The sequence below is a fragment of the Tyto alba genome, unplaced genomic scaffold (genome assembly GCF_018691265.1).
Source record: "Tyto alba isolate M040663 unplaced genomic scaffold, T.alba_DEE_v4.0 Super-Scaffold_32, whole genome shotgun sequence".
Taxonomy (NCBI): domain Eukaryota; kingdom Metazoa; phylum Chordata; class Aves; order Strigiformes; family Tytonidae; genus Tyto; species Tyto alba.
The window spans coordinates 4,451,902-4,470,506 of NW_024881307.1; the positions used below are offsets into that span (position 1 = coordinate 4,451,902).

Below are 18,605 nucleotides of genomic sequence, written 5' to 3' on the forward strand. Positions count from 1 at the left end.
CTGCGCCCCGGCAAACCCTTCTGCCTCCCCAGCCCGCTTCACGCACCCGAGCCAGCCGCCTCGCACAGAAACCGACTGCGGGCATGAGGGCGGCCCTCTCGTGCCCATTTTTCAGCTGAGGCAGCTGAGGCACCGGGCAGTTAGGGCTCTCCCTGGCAGTCCCACAGCACAGCACACCCCGGGGACAAGGGCTCGGTCACTGGGCTACCACCGGCCACCCGCGGGCACGCTGGTGGCCAGCTCGAGGTGCTGTGTATGAGCCCAGCTCCTCTCCGCACCGCCTGGCAGGGGACAGGCATGACAAGCCTCCGTCTAAGATTTTGATGTTTGGCAGAAAAGGCTTGTAAAGGACAGGCTAAAAACAAAGGTAGTAATAAAAGCCTCGTGCTCGTTAATTACTCCGTAAACCATTACTGCCTAAAATCCCTATAACTTTAATGGGGGCTATTATAAGTATAGTAGCAAAACTGTGGAGCTAATTACTGTTTAGTTATTAAGCAGAACATAGCCCGAACTGAGTAATGAGCACGCAGAATTGCTTGTTCTTCAAGGATTTAATCAGGGGTGCTAACTTCAACCTCAGACTCTTGCGACTCATGGGGGAAGAGGACGGAGGCTTTGCAGCCCAGCCCTCCCAGCAGGCTGCACGCCGCCGCGCGGGGCAGCGCACCGTCCTCGAGCTACAGCTGATTTGTGCAACGCGAAGCTTGAACTGCAAGTCAAGAAAGGGAGTGAGAATGAGGCAGAAATATTTCTGATCACCGTTACCAATCTGCTGGCTAGAGGAGAACTGGATTCATCCACAAAAATGTTGAGGCAATGCAGACTGGGTCTGTGATGGAGGGTGAGGGTTTGCATCGTCTCTTCATCCAGCATTTGTTTCCTACTTTTAAAAAATTAAAATTATTTATCTGGCCAAAAATAGAAAAATAACATGCTGTTCTTTTTACTTTCTTTTATTAGTTTTTTTAACACAAAAAAATTGAAAATTCAGAAACAGCCTGGAAAGGAAGCATGGTTTTAGGAGGCTGTTTATCCACTCAATATTTTTGTCCAGCTTCAACTGCAAACCTGAGTTCTGTCACTGCATTGCCTTGGCTATATACACAAGCACCACTCCTTGTGTTTTCCAAGCTGTTAAAGAAATCAAGGCACAAAGAGCACAGAATTTCTCCAACCGTGCAACAGTGGAGGCAAAACCTGACCTACTCGCCCCTTCCAGTCCCGAGCCCTTTTGCAACAAATGGGATCAAGAACACACATTATCTCACAGGAAAAAAATAATATTAACCGAGCTGCTCAGAACAACACTTAAAATTTAAATCAAGCATGAGCAAAGTGGATCAAGGGAGCTCAACACAAGCACAATTAGCTTCTGTAACTTATTGCCACAGGATACTAAGAAGAACAAGAACTTAACAGGATTCGAAAAAGGATTAGTTGTGTATGTGAATAAACTGCATATCCAGAATTAGAATGAACCACCCACCAGTTTGGAAAACATATAAACCCTTGAGTTTCAGAGCTTCAGCCAAATTTTAACAAGCATCAGAAACTTTCTCTTTTCCAGATTAATCTTCTCCCCATGCTGTTCGACCTCTGCAGATGCTGGTAGAGGCAGCCGCAGCTAGAAACAGGACAGGAGAAGCGATGGCACTGCTCTTATGCTGACTTCACTGCCTCGTCTAGTCACAAGATTTCACTGCTTCTGACAGCAAGGCAGCTCTTCTGTTAAATCCTTAAAAGATTTAATGCATTGTCCTAAATGTGTTTGCTTTCTTGTACAGGTTCTTACACCGCAATCATCACCACAGTGCCCAAGTGCTGTCCAGGATTTCTCAAAGATCCTTAGCTAGAACCTCTGCACCTCCTTTCCTTGTTGCTCCAAAGACACACCAGGGAATGCCCTGGAAGGGGCAGGTATCCTTTCATTACAGTGCTTCTGAAGAGGGTTGAACCCGGGCTTTGCAATCTTCTTGTGATAAGCAAAGCAGAAGCAAAACCACGTGTCATGCGCTTGGCAACAGAAAGCGGCAAGGTTGATGTGGATCCCTGGTGCCTGGGAGAGTCTCATCAGTCTTGGCCTGGCCACATGGGAAATCCTGTCTGTCGTAGAGGCAGCGCTGCCCTTGCTGCTTCCAGAGGATGCGCTGCTCTGCCAGGCAGCATTGGCACGGCTTGGTCCAGACTCTCTCTCAAGTCAGGCAAGCTGTGGGTTGACTCAAGTCTTGGATGAGGAAGCATTTACAGCACCCAATACTTCTTGATAAACGGCTGCACTTCACACATGGTTTTTAAAAAGCATCTCTATCAAGATGAAAAGCTGAGTTACAGCCCACTTCCAAAATAGAAAGACAACTGGGAGTTGTTTTCTTTGGGGAAATGCTGATGACACCCATGAAAAGTTGTTCGACTTTAAGGCTGGTTGTGGGTGAATGCTGAATGAGTGCTGGGAAAAGACCGGTCCGACAATTAGCTCATTCAAGGGCTTCTCCACCAAATCTTCTTGAACAGGTGACACAACCATACCTTGAGTTATCCCCTTGGCTCAGCTAAGACCACATTGTCAGAGGCAGACATATTTCCGGACTCTCTATTTCCACCTCTGTGGTCTGCATTGCACTGAATATTTTGTGCACTGCTGACTTCCATAGATTTTGAAAAGTGACATTAACAAAGGATGACCCAATTTCAACACGATTGGACTAAATTCCACAGCTCCATAATAGGCTTTGCATATGCTTTGTCCAAAGGGTTTCAAGACAATATCCGCATGATACCTCATGTAAGGGAGGTGGCAGGCCATAACGACCCAGCCTCACCTTTCCAACCAGCAGGCCAGCGAAGGCCACTGTTTCAGGATCTGCAAGACTCAATCATTGAGCCAAACATGTCAAGGTAACACCAGGCTCCCCGTGGACTTGGCCTCTCTCCCTCTGCTCAAGAAAGCCTAACAAGTTAAACATGCGTAACATAGCTGGGTGATGAAAGAACGGACATGGCTGTCAGAAGAAAGACTGCGATGCTTGCTAATGCTGTAGTAAGGATTACCTCACCACCACGCAGTTCACAGCTTTTATTGTTAGCAGTTGAGAGAAACCCCAGGCTTTTATATACCTGAATCTGAATTAAGGGTGTAGGATTCTGTGGGTGCATCTAGAGCCCCATGCTGGTGGGACGAGCTGGGGGCTGCCTCCCATTACGCTGGCACCTGGGAAAGTTCACAAATAGGACCATCAAACACGAAGATCTGTGCCCAGCAAGCCACAAGCCCTAATTTTATCTCCCAGCTGGCTCTGCAGTATGTTCCCAATTCCAGACCTGGAGATGAGACTGCTCACCTCCCACACGCTGTTACCTCTTGACTCGACGGGGAGACGAGGCCGGGGGAGCACAGCAGAGCCCACCGCCCCACTCAGCTGCGGGTCAGGGCATGCAGCACGTGGCACACACCTTTCAGCGCCAGATCTGTACCCGAGACCTGGCTTCATAGCCATCAGCACTGACTTTTAATTACTGAGTTCTTCCCTATCCCTGAAAAAAAAAAAAAAAAAAAAATCCTGCTCTATTTAAAAAGAGTTATTAATAACCTGATTCTAATGCATAAAAAAGGGGGAAAAGAGAAGCCTTGCAGACCTAGTGAGCAAGCTAGCCCTCTCCCAGTGCAGCAAGCCACCACTGTGCACCCTAAATAGCTTAAAAAGGGATTAAGTTTTCAAAAGCATAATTTTTCTTTCTTTTCAATAGAGAACATCAAGTATCTTAAAAGGTGTTTTTTTGAAGGCTGGGGAAAAAATATGCAGGCATCCAAATTCTTCATTACTTTCGAAAACACCAGCTGTTGTAAGCACAAGTCCCTGAAGACGCTACTGAAGTAAAAACTGCTTTGCAGGAGCTGTTGTCAGAGCTGCTTGCTAGTGTGCACATGTCCAGGCTGAGAGGTGCTCCGGACAGGCAGCCAAGAGCGTCCCTTGCTGTGGGAGCACAAGGGTCCTGGAGGCAGAGTAGTGCTCCTAGCACGCTGTGAATTCACACGTGGCATCTCCTCCGCGCTCCTTCTCACAACACCACTTCCAACACGTGCTGCTCAGGAGGCAGCTGCGGAAGCCTGCAATGAGTTGCTTTGTATTTCAGCAGCACTAGGAGCAGCCATGCAGGTAATTTGAGCTGTAGAGCTTCTGGGCTCTAAGTTCACATATAAATTTCTGCCTTATTGCAAACTACCTTTTTACTGCAGACAAGCCTGCAAGAGGGCCAGGGTTCCCAGGTTCGCTGCTGCACCCTACTCAAGCAGCCTGTTCAAGAGCCCTTGTTAGCTGCTGCCCAAGCAACAAAGCCTCCGGCATCACAGCATACCCCAATGCTGCAGAAATAGATTTATATCGTAGCAGCAGTGCTTGGAGGAACAGGGCCATTCGCTGAGTCACAGAAGTATTTCTTGCAGGTTTTCTCTCCTATGGCCTTGGGGGACAGACCTAGCAAAGATGCAGCATGGCACGCAGAGCTCTCTCAGCTCCCTGGTCAGCACCTGGTCAAAAAATCACAGCCAAAACCATGACACCAACCTACAGAGAAAACCCCCAGCTCCCATCCCCGTTCGATGGCTTCTTTAAAGAAACGAAGCTCAGATCCTAAGCCCTGCTCAGTGCTGGGTGGTCAAACAGGGCATAGACAGTCCGACAGCCTGTGACCTCTGCAAAAGCCACTAGTGGGACTGAGGGATTAACATCGATCCTTTCATGCTACAGTGCGGAAAGGGAAGGTGGGGGGGATGATAAAGCAAATGCCCAACTATAATTCAGCAGCTTGCAACACAATCAATCGCCGCTTGTAGTTCTGCAGTCTATTAGTACAGCCACAAACCTACACAACCTTCTCCTTGGAAGCAGGAAGGTTATTTTAAAATTATCTCCCTTCCATTTCTGCTCCTAACCCTACTGTGCCTGCTGAAAGGAAGCGCACAGGGCTTCCCGTGATGCACTCGTCCTTCTTCCCTTACCTTTCTCCACAGTGAACACGGAGGCTTTCGCCTACCTGTGAACCTTTGACATGGCCCATCTTCCATCTGAGAGGCATTTGGAAGGAAATGATTTCTTTTCCTCTATTAGCATAAAAATCCCATATACCAACCCAATAAACTCAGAGCCATTCCAGCACTGCCCAAGGAGATGGGACTTGGCTCTTAGTTTATCTCTTAGTGGGAAAGGCGAGGGCTAAATCTACCAGTTTGTCCAGCTAAGCCTGGTTCTGACTCTGGCTTCCCCTGTGGCTTAGTTATTTTGGCTCACCTGCACCTCGGCATGTTCTAGAGGCGAGATGAAAATAGCTGCCTACTTTTGGACAGGAATCACAAGGCTCAAGTAGCTCACAGGCTAAATACAGAAATGGCACAAGCACTGATGCCCGAGGTGCTGGCAAAGCGCAACTCGCACCAATCTGATGGCCTGGTGTGCATGCCTGGCGAAGGTCATTTCTCCTAATTTCAGGATCACCCAAGGGCCAAACACAGCCCAGATCTTCTCCATATGAACGAGAAATGGAGAAGCCAAACAAAAGCTGGAGACTAAATTAAGACAGCAGTTTCCCAGCTCAACTCGAAAAAGTGGTGACCATGAGAGTCGCCAACGAGTGCCTCTTCCGGCTGCCCAGCTCCCCAGTACCACTCACCAGCCCCTGCCATTTATTTCCAAGAGCATCCTCATCACTTGCAAAAGCTTGACCTGCTCAGCTAAGCACCATCCTGCCACCAAACTAGTTGGGACATGATGAAATATTCCCTGTGATCCAAAACTCAGCACCAGGGAACTCTAACCTACAAGTGGCTGAAAGCATGCACGTGTAATCTGACAGAAAGAGCGATGTAGACACGGCTGATGGACAGACAGACTCCCTTGCACAGTTCTGCTTGCAAGGTGAGGCGTGAGACAAGCCCTTGGGGAGCTCTGAGAAACTGGAGGGTTTTGTAAGGGCTGCTCTAAGAATATTGTAATCATGCAGTAATTACAGTGCAACTCAAATCAACCAGGCAAATTACATCGTTATTATTACGACTGTCACCAACCTTGCATGGCAGGGACAGAGAGGCAGGCCATCCCTTGCCCAAGGAGGGAACAGGATTAGAAGAGTATCAACAGAACCACAGCACAGACCCACCAGATTCACTTCAGGCCTGGCCACCCCATGTGATGGCAGCCTCGTAGCTTCCTCAAGTGGCTAGGACCACACCTGTACTTTCCGAGGCCGTATCTCAAGGTGCACCACTTAATTAGTCAGGTTGATTTTACCTTTTTTTAATTAAACAAATATCTTCAAGCACGAGAGCAGCCCTTGTCATCTGATTGGAACTGTCAGTCTTTCAAATGTCATTCCTACAGATGACTAATCTTTAAAAACAAGAGTTACTAAACTCTTTGACTCAGTTGATAACGAGTCAGAGCAGTAATGATGGTTGGGATGGAGAGGGAGGTATCAGTGCTGCCTGGACTCAGAAGGGCTCAGTGATGCACATGGCCCTAAAGTCTTTTTGCAGCTCGAGGGACTGGGCCTTCCTGACAAATGCAGAATGCTGGCTATGAAAATGAGGGATGCAGCATGTCTGAGAGAACATTTCAGCACACTTGCTCCTCCAAGTCGCTGTCATGTTGACAAAAAATAGAAGAATTTCCTCTTTCAGTCTCTCTGAATGTGTTGGGTTTTTCAGTGCAGAGTGAAGACCTCGTTTCATTCTGCCTCCTCCACAGGCTCCCTTTTGAACAGGTTTCCCTGGACTCCCTGATCCTCCATTTTCCCACATCTACCCAATGTAACACTGCTTTGGGAAGCATCCCAAGATTTACACCAAAGTGTTAGCAGCAGAGGAGTGCGGGTGCTGAGCCCAACCTGAACACAAACACTTGCCCACTCCCCGACCCCTTTTCTCCCCCCAGACCGGGGTCTCAGCCCTGGATTGCTGCATAGTTCACAATTCGCTCTGTAACGAGAATGACTCAGGTTGTCGGAGAAGTTATTAACTTCAGCAGCCAGAGTCTCTTCCCATTAGAGTGTCATGGTATGAGATGCCTAGGTGAGACAAAAAGGACTGCCAGGCAGAGGACAGAGCGCACGAGACAGAGATGAGAAATAATGTTGGCAGCATTATTAAAAGGTAAATTGAAGGAAGAAAGGAGGTGTATGTGTGGGGTGACAACTTCAGAGGATTGTAACAAATCCTTTGCCACCAGGGGCTTCACAGCTGTCAGATGTCCCAAAGCCAGGGGACAGGGAGACAGCTCAGGTCCCTCTGCTCCACAGGTCAAAGCACCCCTTCCACACACGTGTTCTGCTAGTGCAAAACCCCAAAAGTATTCAGCAGCAATAGGTTTATGGTGTGCAATGTTTTCCTGACCCCTGTACCTCTTCACATGATTACAGTGACAATAATCCCATTATCTTCAGAATGCCACGGAGAGCTACTCCTCCTCCACAAAGGGTAGAAATCGGCAGCTCCCCCTCCTACTGTCCTTTGGGCTTTATTTATAGAAAGGCACCTTTTATTGCCATTTTTGCTTCTTCCTGAGGCTAGTCTGCCAGGCTCAAGGCAGAGATAGTATCTACACCTCCAGGATCCAGGCAGCTCCACCTTGCTGCCAAGGGATTCATCTTAAGAGTAATTTTATTCACAGTTATGCCTGCCAGGCCCCCTTCTCCAATGCTCTTGGCTGAACACTGGCTGCTTGCTCCTGGAGAATTACAGAGCTAAAGTAACTAATAACTCAGAGTAACTAACTTTAAGGTACATGTGACTTCAAACTGAGCTGCCCAAGAATGAGCTGAACTCCCAGCACATTGCTTCACAGTCTCTTTTAAGAATCTCCTGCCATGCTTGAACCTTGCTGCTCAGGCCAAGCTAGCACATGCAAATCCACCAGCATCCTTCCCACTTCCCGAAGAACCTACCAGTGTACAGACACCTCACGTGCACGCCAACAACTTCCCACGCAGGTAGAGTTGTTCTGGCCCCCACCCTTACCACTCAGATTCCACCCAATCTTCTCAATTTTAGCACTTTCAATTTTTTCTTGGTAAAAATCACGTCAGAAACGATGCTCATCTAAACTGACAAACAGAAATAAATGCTTCCAAATCCTCACAGAAGGTCATTCCAGGAGCTGCACACTCTCTGAAAATGAATATGTTAGAGTCACGCCTTGTGGATGTGCCACTATTATAAGAAAGACACTGGAAGAATTATTCATTAGCAGTGACTTCTGTAGCTCTAATCTCCATAACCAGCTGCCGTTCATCCAAGTGGATCACAGCCCATCTGAATAAACCTTTGAATGTCCATACAACCACACATCACACAGCCAAAGTCAGCCTCTCCTGGGGCATTGCATCCCTGCAGCTACTGCAAGAGCTGAGGATAGGAAGGATGGAATATTCCTGTATCTCACCAAAGCTGTAGGGAGCATGCAGACAGAGAGTGCCATAAACTGGCTGGCAGCCTTTCAAGGGTGGCAGGCTTGTGCCAGATTATACTTCTCTCTCCCAAATTAGAAGCAAAACGTGCCACTAGAAAGTCAGGTGAAAGCTGTCTCTCAAGGAAGCAAGAGGCTGCCTCTCAGTACCACTGCGTGAGGCAGCATCTTAAAGCATCCTGCTAACCTGAGCACAGCCATTACCTCCCCAAAAAAGCCACAGATCTCAGGGTCCAGCCTTGCTTTGTGCTGTCCCAAATCTGCCTACTTGCCCTGGCAGACACACATCACAGGTTGCTGACCCCCACCATAAACTGTGCTAGGATTTAATGGCAGCACTGTTCTTCTCCCATTGACACAGTTACACCAAGCCCCTCATGGAGGCAGATGAAGGGTATCACTACAGATACTTATCTTCCCCAGCCCCAGATCCTGAGCTGGGCAGTGGTATACACTGACCACAGGAGACATGAAAAGACCAAAGAGACACCCTCTCTGCCTCAGTCATGCAGGTTTACCACCCAAACGTCATCCTTGCGCAGTCCTGCCAGGCTTCCAGCATCCAGCAAGCTCCCAGTTCAGAACTGGACTGCAGCTTACTCTGTATGTCTCACTCCCTCCTTCAGAGACCCAGCCCACTCACAGATCTGCCTCTCGGCAACCATCATGTGCATCTATTATTCAGAAGAAATATCAACTTTTTCATGAGCCAAAATAGGTTTCAGGTACCGCACCCAGTCTAACAAAATTCCTCCTGCAAAGCTGCTCTTTTCTCAGCCTGGACTCAACTGAGAGGAGTGCAGTGCTGCTCTGGCTTTGATCCCTCCGGAGGGTTTTACAGCTCTGTTACGGTGAGGGGCAGGAGTTAACAACCCTGTCAGGCCGCTCCCTCATTGTCTAGTTAATGTACCTCATTAATGGCTACGGCACAATATCGCTTACCTCCTGTACACTCTGCAAACTCCAACCTTTCCCTTGGGCTCGCAGTTAGCTCCCCACAGGGATGGAGGGGTGGCAGGGCAAGGAGGGCGTGGGAAGTGACGTGGTGCCCACAGGAGGACAGTGACTTATTTCGCACATTGTCACAGGTCCCTGCAGAGTTATTCACATACCAAGGAGGCACCCAGCCACAGCAGGCATGCAATGGCTCACACAAAATAACAAAGTTATACTCTCCTTCCATCAAGTCTGAATCTGAATGTGGGAGTGCTGGACTGCTCAGGACAGCGTCATAGCTGCCCTGGGTTGGACGATGGCTCTTACACCCAGTGAAACAGTATGAATGATTTCTTTCAGCGTTGCTCCTCATCTACACATACAGAAAATCCTTCCAGAAGTGCTACTCCTTTGGTGAAGACCAGCAAGGTTGGCCAGGCAGGCACAGAGAGAGAGACAGGAGGAAACATGCAGGCTCTGTGCAACTCTTACTGCACTGCGAGCATCCACAGCCATTCTAAAAACGAACAGAGCACATCAGTACAGACCACAAAAAAGGCCCCAAATCCCACACTGGACCACCCAGAAACGGTACGGTAGTCTGATGTGCTTCTCCCATGCAGGGATGAGCTGAAGGCCTTGAGACAGTGGTTCTCACAGTACTGATTCCTACCATAGAACTGTTGCATCAGAACAAGGCTGGCACTATGTTTCTGTGGTTGGAATGGGGAAGACATGAGCTGAAGCTGGAAAAGCTCACTTGGATGCACTATCCAGAAGCACTGCAGGGCCATCAGTGCCTCAGCACAGCTCCAGGTTTACCCTCCACGTCACAGTCTATGGGATTCAGATGGAATAACCACCAAAGATCACCTAGTCCGGTCCCGTGTGGCCAGAGCAATGTCACTCCCCAGTGCTTGCTGGCTTTTGCCCATTCCCCGAGAAGCTGCTCTCCCCCAAGGACTTTCCTACGCAGCTTCCAGTACGCGTAGTCCTGGCCCTCACAGGGCCACCTGCGTTAAGAGAAATGCATTGGAGCACATTTCTTCTTTAGCTTTAGAAGCTGCTAAACAGATGGAAAAACAAAGGATGAAATCTAAGGAGTTTAGCCAGAACGCTTCAGCACCAAGCTGGTATTTATAGACAGGGCCAGGGGGGAGGTAACCCAGGCACCCACGCCACCGTCACACTGTGTTTCTCTGCATGAGGCCTCGGTGTGCTGCTCCAAGGCAGCGTTACTCGTGCAGCTTGCTCAGCACCCACACACATATGCAACCAGACCCACTCGTTCACAGCAGCACACAAAAGCATCCTAGCCCTCGCTTTGTGCCACCAGGACAAGAGGAGAGTATGGGCTATGCAAAACTTAACAAAAGTGGGATCCCTCTCCTACTGACGGTGATCGAAGTTACGCTTTTTATTCACCGAGAGCTGGAGCGGGCCCCGAATCACGCCGGCATTATGTTATGATAATGCTGGAAGTATTATAAATGCCTTCCGTGCCAGACAAATCCTGGAGCAGTCTTCCAAATCCCCTCAAAATCCCCACTTGCATCTCTACATTCATCCATTCATGAAATCCAGAGCAGAGCCTCAGCATCTATCCTTTTGCTCTTGGTCTCTTTCCAGCTGAATGGAAGGTGAGGCAGAGTCAAGGTATTTCTTCTGGATTAGCCTTCTTTTGTCTTTCAGGTGTTGAATCTGAGGAAGAAACTGCTAGGGCATTTAAGAATGACATGCAGCAAGGCAGCTCAGGTAAATCCCATGCACCTTTCTCCTGTCAGAAAGTGCAGCATGTCTCATTCTCCACGAGCTCTGGCCCCCATAACCACAGCAAGCTGCGGCACTGGAGAAACGGGGGCTCTGCCACCCACACAACATAATGCGCCGTGTTCAGGAGGCTGGAGTGAGCCTTTGCAGCCAGCCGGGAGGAGATCTCCGTGCCGCAGTTGCAGTTGTGGACATGTGGCTCCAGGTGAATTCCCACTCACGAAAGGCCCGATGAGAGCTGCACTGGTCTTGCAGTGCCCAGTGTGGGAGACACCCACCCCTGCCTCCTGCGGGGCTATCGGTGTGGATCCCCACAGCAGAGCTCACCGTCTAGGTCCTCTGTGCAATCAACAGGGAGAATCCACTTGGCCTGCTTCAGATGAGATGAGCTGTACCCTGGAAATGCCCATTTCTCTTTACTACATGAGCCGGCATCGCACCCTCAGTACACTTAAGCAAAGGGTTTCCCACCTTTCGGGGGGGTAAGCAGACTTCGTTCTCTGAGCTACAGCTTTCAATTCCCCCACCCACTGGGCTTTGACAGATTCCCAGATGGCAGGCAGTGCAGAAGAGCAAATTTTTCTGACAACTCAGCCCGCCGGTCTAGAGTGCAAAAGGCAGGAATGGAAGGAGAGTCTGAACTCTACTTTCCACGTTGCATTAGCAGGGCACCAGCTGCTGTTATTTCAGAGAAGATAACCAGTCTCCAGCGGACACTGTGGAAGGAACATGGGGATCAGTGGGCATCTCTCTTCCGTGGGCTCTGCAGTGCATGCATGCCTTTGCAACAGCCCGGAGCTGAACGGAGAGAATTCTCAATCATGATGTGAAGATGTAAATCCCCTCCTCAGGTTTCAGAGATGGGGTTTTTTTAATGCCTTTGGAAGACCATCCCATTCTAACTGGCAGAATTTCTTCTCTGGGTTCCCCTATCTTTGTCAGGGGACTCCCTACATGATCGCAGGCCAGTCACCTTTCCCTTGTCAGCATTTGCCCACACTTCCATCAAACTCAAGCATGCAGTATTTTCTCTGACCATCCTGCTTACTTAGACGCTATGCTCCAGTGCGGACACCAGATGTTCACAGCACCAAGGACTCTAGAGTATCAAACCACATCTCAGGAACTAACAATAAATAGCATTCCAGTGCAGCGTATGGGCTGGAGCTGGGCCAGCAGCAACCAATGCATTAACACACCCTTTGAGAGCTAATACATCACCTACTCTTAAAGAACAGCACAAGAAGCCTTGTACAGAAGCTCAGCTTTTGTCCCATCTTTAGGAAAACAGCTCAGATGCAGGCAGGAGGGGGACCTTGAGCATTTCCTATTTATTCTGCTGTCACTGCCAGGCATACTACATCGTGTCCCCATGGCTCATATGGATGGGATAGCTGGAGGGATTTCTGGGGTACTACTGCAGCTGGAAAATTGCTTAAAGGCTTTGTGGTACTCATGCAGGACAGGGCTTTTCTCAGACAGAAATACCAAGTATGTGTGTGTCTGCACACAGCTGTACAAGGGGAAGAGCACACACTTCTATACACAGGCCAGGATGGAAAACACAAGCGTGCAGAGCTGCCTGTGCAAGTGTGCTCCAGGCACAGTCCAGGTACCCATGCGGGATCTTGCTGCGCAGGAGTCATTTTATGAGCCTGTGAACAGTGTGCCTTGCAAAGTGCCACTTGGCACAGCTAACATATCCACAGACAGAGAGGGTCAAGAACAGGAGGAGGCCTAAACTGGCTAGATTTGTGGGACAAAGCCATTAGCGCTGCAAGAGACCAGGATCTGCTCCCTAGCACTGAGAATTTTTCTCAGTTATTTCCTCAATCTCTCAGTGCCTCAGTTCCCTGGAGGCGTGGGGTTCCCATTAAAAAAATGTAGGAGGATATATTCAATAGTAACTAATATGCTGTATTACTTAGAGCACTTGGGGGTGGTCCATGTGTCTAGATCAGGATATGAAGATTAATTGTGGGCCACACCCTGTGATCTCCACTCAGCAAAGCCCTTATTAGCTTCTGAAGGTGAATCCAGCCCCTGTGTCAACTTGCCAACCCAAACACAAACAGTTAGGGCTCACAGGAGAAAAAGGGAGAATCTATCCTCAGTCTTCAGCCCTCAGGCTTGGCGAAGATTGCTTCTCTTGCCACCAGGGAAGGAAAACACTGGTAGGTAACCGCTTCAGGATGCCCACAAGTAAAACATAAAAGACAACATGTTACAGAGAACAAGGACCCATTAAAAAGACACTGCAGAAGGCTCTTCCAGTGACATTGCTTCCAGAAGATGCTCTGCCTTCCGGTGGGTTGAAGCCACACCAAATGCACTTCCAGCCATATTCCCAAACAGGACTTACAGCTACAGCCCACTGAACTTTTCAAGGCTACTGCATGCAACAGAGGGCTGCAGAAAAAGCGAAGGGTAAGAAAGCCACAGAGGGCATCACCCACAGAAAAAGATGCTGACCAAGGCCTGCTGTGTTCCCAGAAGTCAGAGATCTTGCTGGAAAGCCCATACAAAGAGCCATACATGGAAGCCAGGCAGGCTCTGACACTGCTCATCCCTGCAAGACAAAATGCACAGTGATGCAGGAAAGGACCATAACCTGTCTTCCTATGGATTCAAACCTGCTCACTGGGTTTTGTTTAAAGAAGAAAAAACTGCTTTTGCACAACTTTTTTTGGAGCTAGTAGAAATAGAACAAGGGCAAGAGAGAGCTGAAGCATTGCAAAAGGCAAATCTTCAAGAAACACTAAAAAAATTAATTGCAACATTTCTCTTAAAAGACAGTAATTTTCATTTCCTAAGGCTTCTGCTGTTGCAACATGAGGGTGCTGGAAAAGATGAAAAGGGCAGATGCACTGTTTTCCTTGAGGAAAGCATTATTTTGACATTGAGCAGCCAGATTCACACAGGTGCTCACACTTTGTTACTGGAAGATTTCTTGGTCAGCTTAGGTCAGATGTCCCAGCTACAGCAGTTGTTTGCCAGAAAGATGCAGCATTTGTGAGCATGCTAAAAACCGACCCGGCCCTGCACACTGGCGGCACTCACTGCTCTTCTTGCCTCAGAAGGTGCACAGCTGCAGAGCAAAAATCAGAAAGATGCAGAACAACACTGCAGGTGAAGGGAGGAAAGAGGACAAATCCAGGTGTGGCTACAGTGGGCTGGAGCTCTGTGAGACACTGCCAGAGAACACAATCGCTGAGCCCAGCGGCACCACGTCAGGCCTGTGACACATACAGGGTGACAGTCCCTTCCTAGGAGTGGGGCACTACCCCACCTTTGCATTCAGCCTCCACTATGAGCCACTTCAATGGGTCAGGAAACTTTGGGATGCCAACTAACAAGAGGGAAAGCTCTCCCCCTCTCCCTGCCAACACATGCATGTGGAGGGAGACCTTTACGGACGCCGGCTCGCTTTGCTGTCCTGGAGAATCAAAGCAACATGAGACTTGGAGCTGGGGGTCAGCCCGGCTTGGAGGGAGCCAGCTCTCATTAAAGTTTGTTACTGCTGTTGCTAACGACTCCAAGTTCACAGTGCTCCACTGGAGAAGCTGACAGTGTTTCACCAGGAATGCCTGTGGGGGGGTGCAGGGAAGGATCGGTAACTCGGTTTCATGAAATGGGAAATACTCAGAGCTAACATCACCAATTTTATTTTTCTTCCTCTGTCTTTCATACACCCATACATACGCAACCAGGATAATAAAACTATTGGTCAGCTACCTTGCCACTCTAGAGGCATCCACTGTCTTGCTGGCTTTGGCCATTTCCAAAACTCTTGGTCTCTATCACAGACTTAACCCTCCTGGGAGAAATATCCTTCTTTTTCACTGTCTAATTATTCAATTCCTTCACCAGAACATCTTCCATATTCCTCAATGTTTTGAAGCTGACACAGAAAACAGAGTTGAGTGCTATATACAGAAAGAAGATATTTTACTCTGAGTGCCTCCATTTTCCCACACCTTTTCAATCCTAATTCTGACAGGTAAGCCAAGCCATGCCAACCACTTTAAGCTCCTAGCCAAATCTTGGTCAATGCATTCGCACTGGAGATCTGTGTACAGAGTAGGAGATCTGTGTACAGAGTAGGACTAATTACACGAACAAGGGAAGCAAGATGCATCTTGGGTGAGTTAGGAGAATTTCTTCGTACGAGCAAGGATTACTCACGAAATAAAAGAATGGCTTGAAGCTCCACTGTGCATTTGCACAGCCCTTCTTCCATATTTATGTGCACGCACAAACACACCCAACCTCACTCATTTACACAAGTTGGTGACACCTCACTGTAGATGTTCAGGGACCCTAACTATTTAAACAAGTACATACAGACCTATGCAACAGCCTGGATAGTCTCTTCCAGTCCATAACACTGGACCATAAGATCCTTAGATATATATACAGGCTCTTGCATTAACTGACGGCACACTGGGGCTCATGACTTTCTGCACTGTGTGCACAGAAGCGGGGACTTCTGCGACACGTCATTATCTAAGTCACTACAGCAAATGCTTCCTAACCTCATGCCAAGAGCCATCAAGAATCCCCTGAAGGCAAGGGGAGGAGGGGGTATCTGACAGACAGCACAGGATAAATGGATTTCGCAGCAGCAAGATCCTGCCAAAGACAGTGAGGGATGCCCAGCCAAGACCTCTACTTGCTGGGATTAACTGGATAAGGGATCCACAGCTGTAAACACCAGGTTCTCCTCAGCGCTCTCCCAAACATCTGGGCTAAGCCACCTCCCAATACTATCTGAAGTTGCGCTTTCTGGTCTGACTGAGAAGAATGAGGACTTCCAGGGTCAGAGACCCAGGAATCGAGTCAGAGAGAGGCCCAAAAAGGAAAAGGAAAGCATCATTTGTGGACAGCTTCATTGACCACCATGGACTTTCTCCCCCATAATAACTATTTTTCATCCCCACCCACTCCCACAACATAACATGACACAGAGATCACTCCTCAGATGGCAAAGCATTGCTCAGCCATCTCCTATTCCTCCAAAGGACAGCACTCAGAAAGCTTTTCCCTTTAAGCAGCCTCAAAGTTGGCTCTCACCACTGCTGGCACAAATGAAAGGGATTTTGGTTCGCCCTCCTCCTAAATCCCATCCCTTTCTGTTGTGAAGAAAAGGCAGAGGATGACCAAGGGAAGAGAAAAGCAACTCTCTCGGTCGCCTCTCACCTCCCTCCCATCTTTCTGCACAGATGCACCAGTGGGCTGGAAGGGTGCGGGGCCACTCTAGTCCCCACGCCGCTTCCCCGAAAGCCACACGCAAGCCCACGAGAGCAGCCCCAGAGCAAGCACAGGTCTGGGAGGGCAAGGCTGGGAGCACAGTGCTCCTGGAGGCGACACACGGGTGTATTTCCCCATAACCCAGGCAGCCTTCCCCAGGCAAAGCAGCTTGGTGTCCTCAGGGACCCAGCCTGAAAAAGGAGGGGGAGCAAAGTGATCTCCAGCACTGCAGCCCCCGGGACCCATTCTGCATTCTTTAAATACACTGGGAGGGGTAGGAAAATCGCTTTGAGTCTTTGCTGCTTCCTCCCACTCTCTGCCCGCTGCATACACACACACACACACACCCAGCTCTGTGCATAAAGGATCTCTGTCCTGCTCTGCTCAGCCATGCAATGCCTGCAAGAGGCAAGAGTTACCTTATTCCCAAAGCCTGAACCGCCTTCTTTCTCCATCGTGGTTGGGAAGCGGCTCCCATTCATGCTTTAATCCCTGGGAACAGAGGCACGATTCAAAGCGGCTGTTCACCCACCGGAGTGGGCTCCCCGCAGCAACCTCCTCCTCCTCCTCCTTCTCTCCTCCCTTTTTCCTCGTTTGTTGGGTCCGGATTTTTTTTGCTGTTGTTTATGTATTCTTTCTTAATCCAGGCAGCAACCAAGACACTCCTTCATTGCCTCTCTGCCTCCGCGTTTCACTCGCAAAGAAACAGCATCGGAGAGATCCTTCCTCCTCCACTGCCTCTGTGGACCTCTGGTTCCCCAGGTCTGCCTTTCTGCAGCGTGGCGTCAAGGGAAAGAAAGAGAGTGAAAGAGGGAGGGAGCGTGCAAACAGGGAGGAGGAGGAGGAGGAGGCGGCCAACGGGGTGCGGGAGGAAGGAGCCAGAGCGTGGCTGGCTGCTTTGTATCCAGAGCAGTGCCGACAGCCCCTTCCCTCCCCCCCCCACCAGAGGAGGACCTGCGCTGCTAATGGTCTGTACCAATTTATTCCACTTAGGCAGGGGCACTTCTCCCTGCGATGGGAGGAAAAGCCAGGGAAGGCTCTGAGATGGCCCCTTAAGGAATTGGTTCCTGCTCTCCTCACTCCACGGCATCACCCACTGAGTTTGCAGCCAGAGGCTAGGGGAGACGCTCCCCCAGCGCAGCAGGCAAATGGAAAGTGTGAGGCTGGGAAGGGCTGGGCAGGAGGGAAGGCTTTTGCCAGTGAGGAGGCTCAGCACCTCTCTGAGAGAAAGCAGTGACTGTAGGCTAGGTGGAAAGCAAGGGTCACCACCAGCCTCTCAGGAAGGCAGGCTGAGCTCTGCTCCGCTTTCTGCGCGCACACTTTCACAGAAGCACCCTCCACTCCTCGCTGTGCATGCCTCCGTGTCCCGTCTGATCGTTGCCCAGCTGAGTCCACTCAGGCTTTGTGAGCAGTGGGTAACACTCCCTAGATCTCGTGCAACTCCCTTTTCTATCTAGCACCATGTCTTGCCATGGCCCCACTCCGCCATCCCTACTCAAACAGCGAGGTACCCCCATGTCCCCTCTGGGAGCTGACTAAGGGCCCCAGCACTGGGCAAAGGACAGGAGGAACATGCTTCCCCCATGGGAGCGGGGCTCTGGGTGTGACTAGGGCTGCCCCTAATCTGGGGACAATTGCACCAAGCCCGGTGGGCAGACAGGACACTTCCGTGACCTCTAACAATGCAGCAGGACCCTAGGGATACTCCCTTCCTTCAGAGACCATCTGGAGGATGCAGGGCTTGAAGGGGCTGGAGGAGCAAAGATCTTATCTCCTGGTACTGCCCTTTAATAGTTAACCCAGGCAGGGCTGACTCATACTCAGCAGCAGGTTTCTCTGAGATGGCTGAACACCACAGTACGTATGTCTCTGAACACTACGCTTGCAGCTGGACAGTTTAATATGAGCCAAAAGTCTGCCCTGAGGTTGGGGGCGAGTTACCTTTTGGCTGCCACTGCTGCCTGCTCACCTGCTTCCAACCAGATCAACCCCCTCCACATGCCACCATCTCTTCCTGACTACATGTTCCACAGCGGACACGCACAGCTCCAGCTACTCCCTTGTTAATCCTTCTCTTCCAGATCTGGTAAGGTTACAGTGCCATGGTAACCTGGAGGTATAGGGAGATTTACTTACGCTTTATCAAAAAAGGAACAACAAATTATAAGCACAACCTTCCAGTTACTGTGAAAA

At 49.5% G+C, this 18,605-nt stretch overlaps 1 protein-coding gene across 5 annotated transcripts in view; it reads right to left on the reverse strand.

The window, feature by feature from the left end:
* B3GAT1 (beta-1,3-glucuronyltransferase 1) overlaps positions 1-17,315 on the reverse strand; it is a 37,957-nt gene extending 20,642 nt beyond the window's left edge. For all 5 annotated transcript variants that reach the window (XM_032993065.2, XM_032993064.2, XM_032993063.2 and 2 more), the window contains exon 1: positions 16,832-17,315. The gene's annotated coding sequence lies outside the window, so the exon portion shown is untranslated. The remainder of the gene's footprint in view (positions 1-16,831) is intronic.
* Between the last annotated feature and the right edge of the window lie 1,290 nt (positions 17,316-18,605).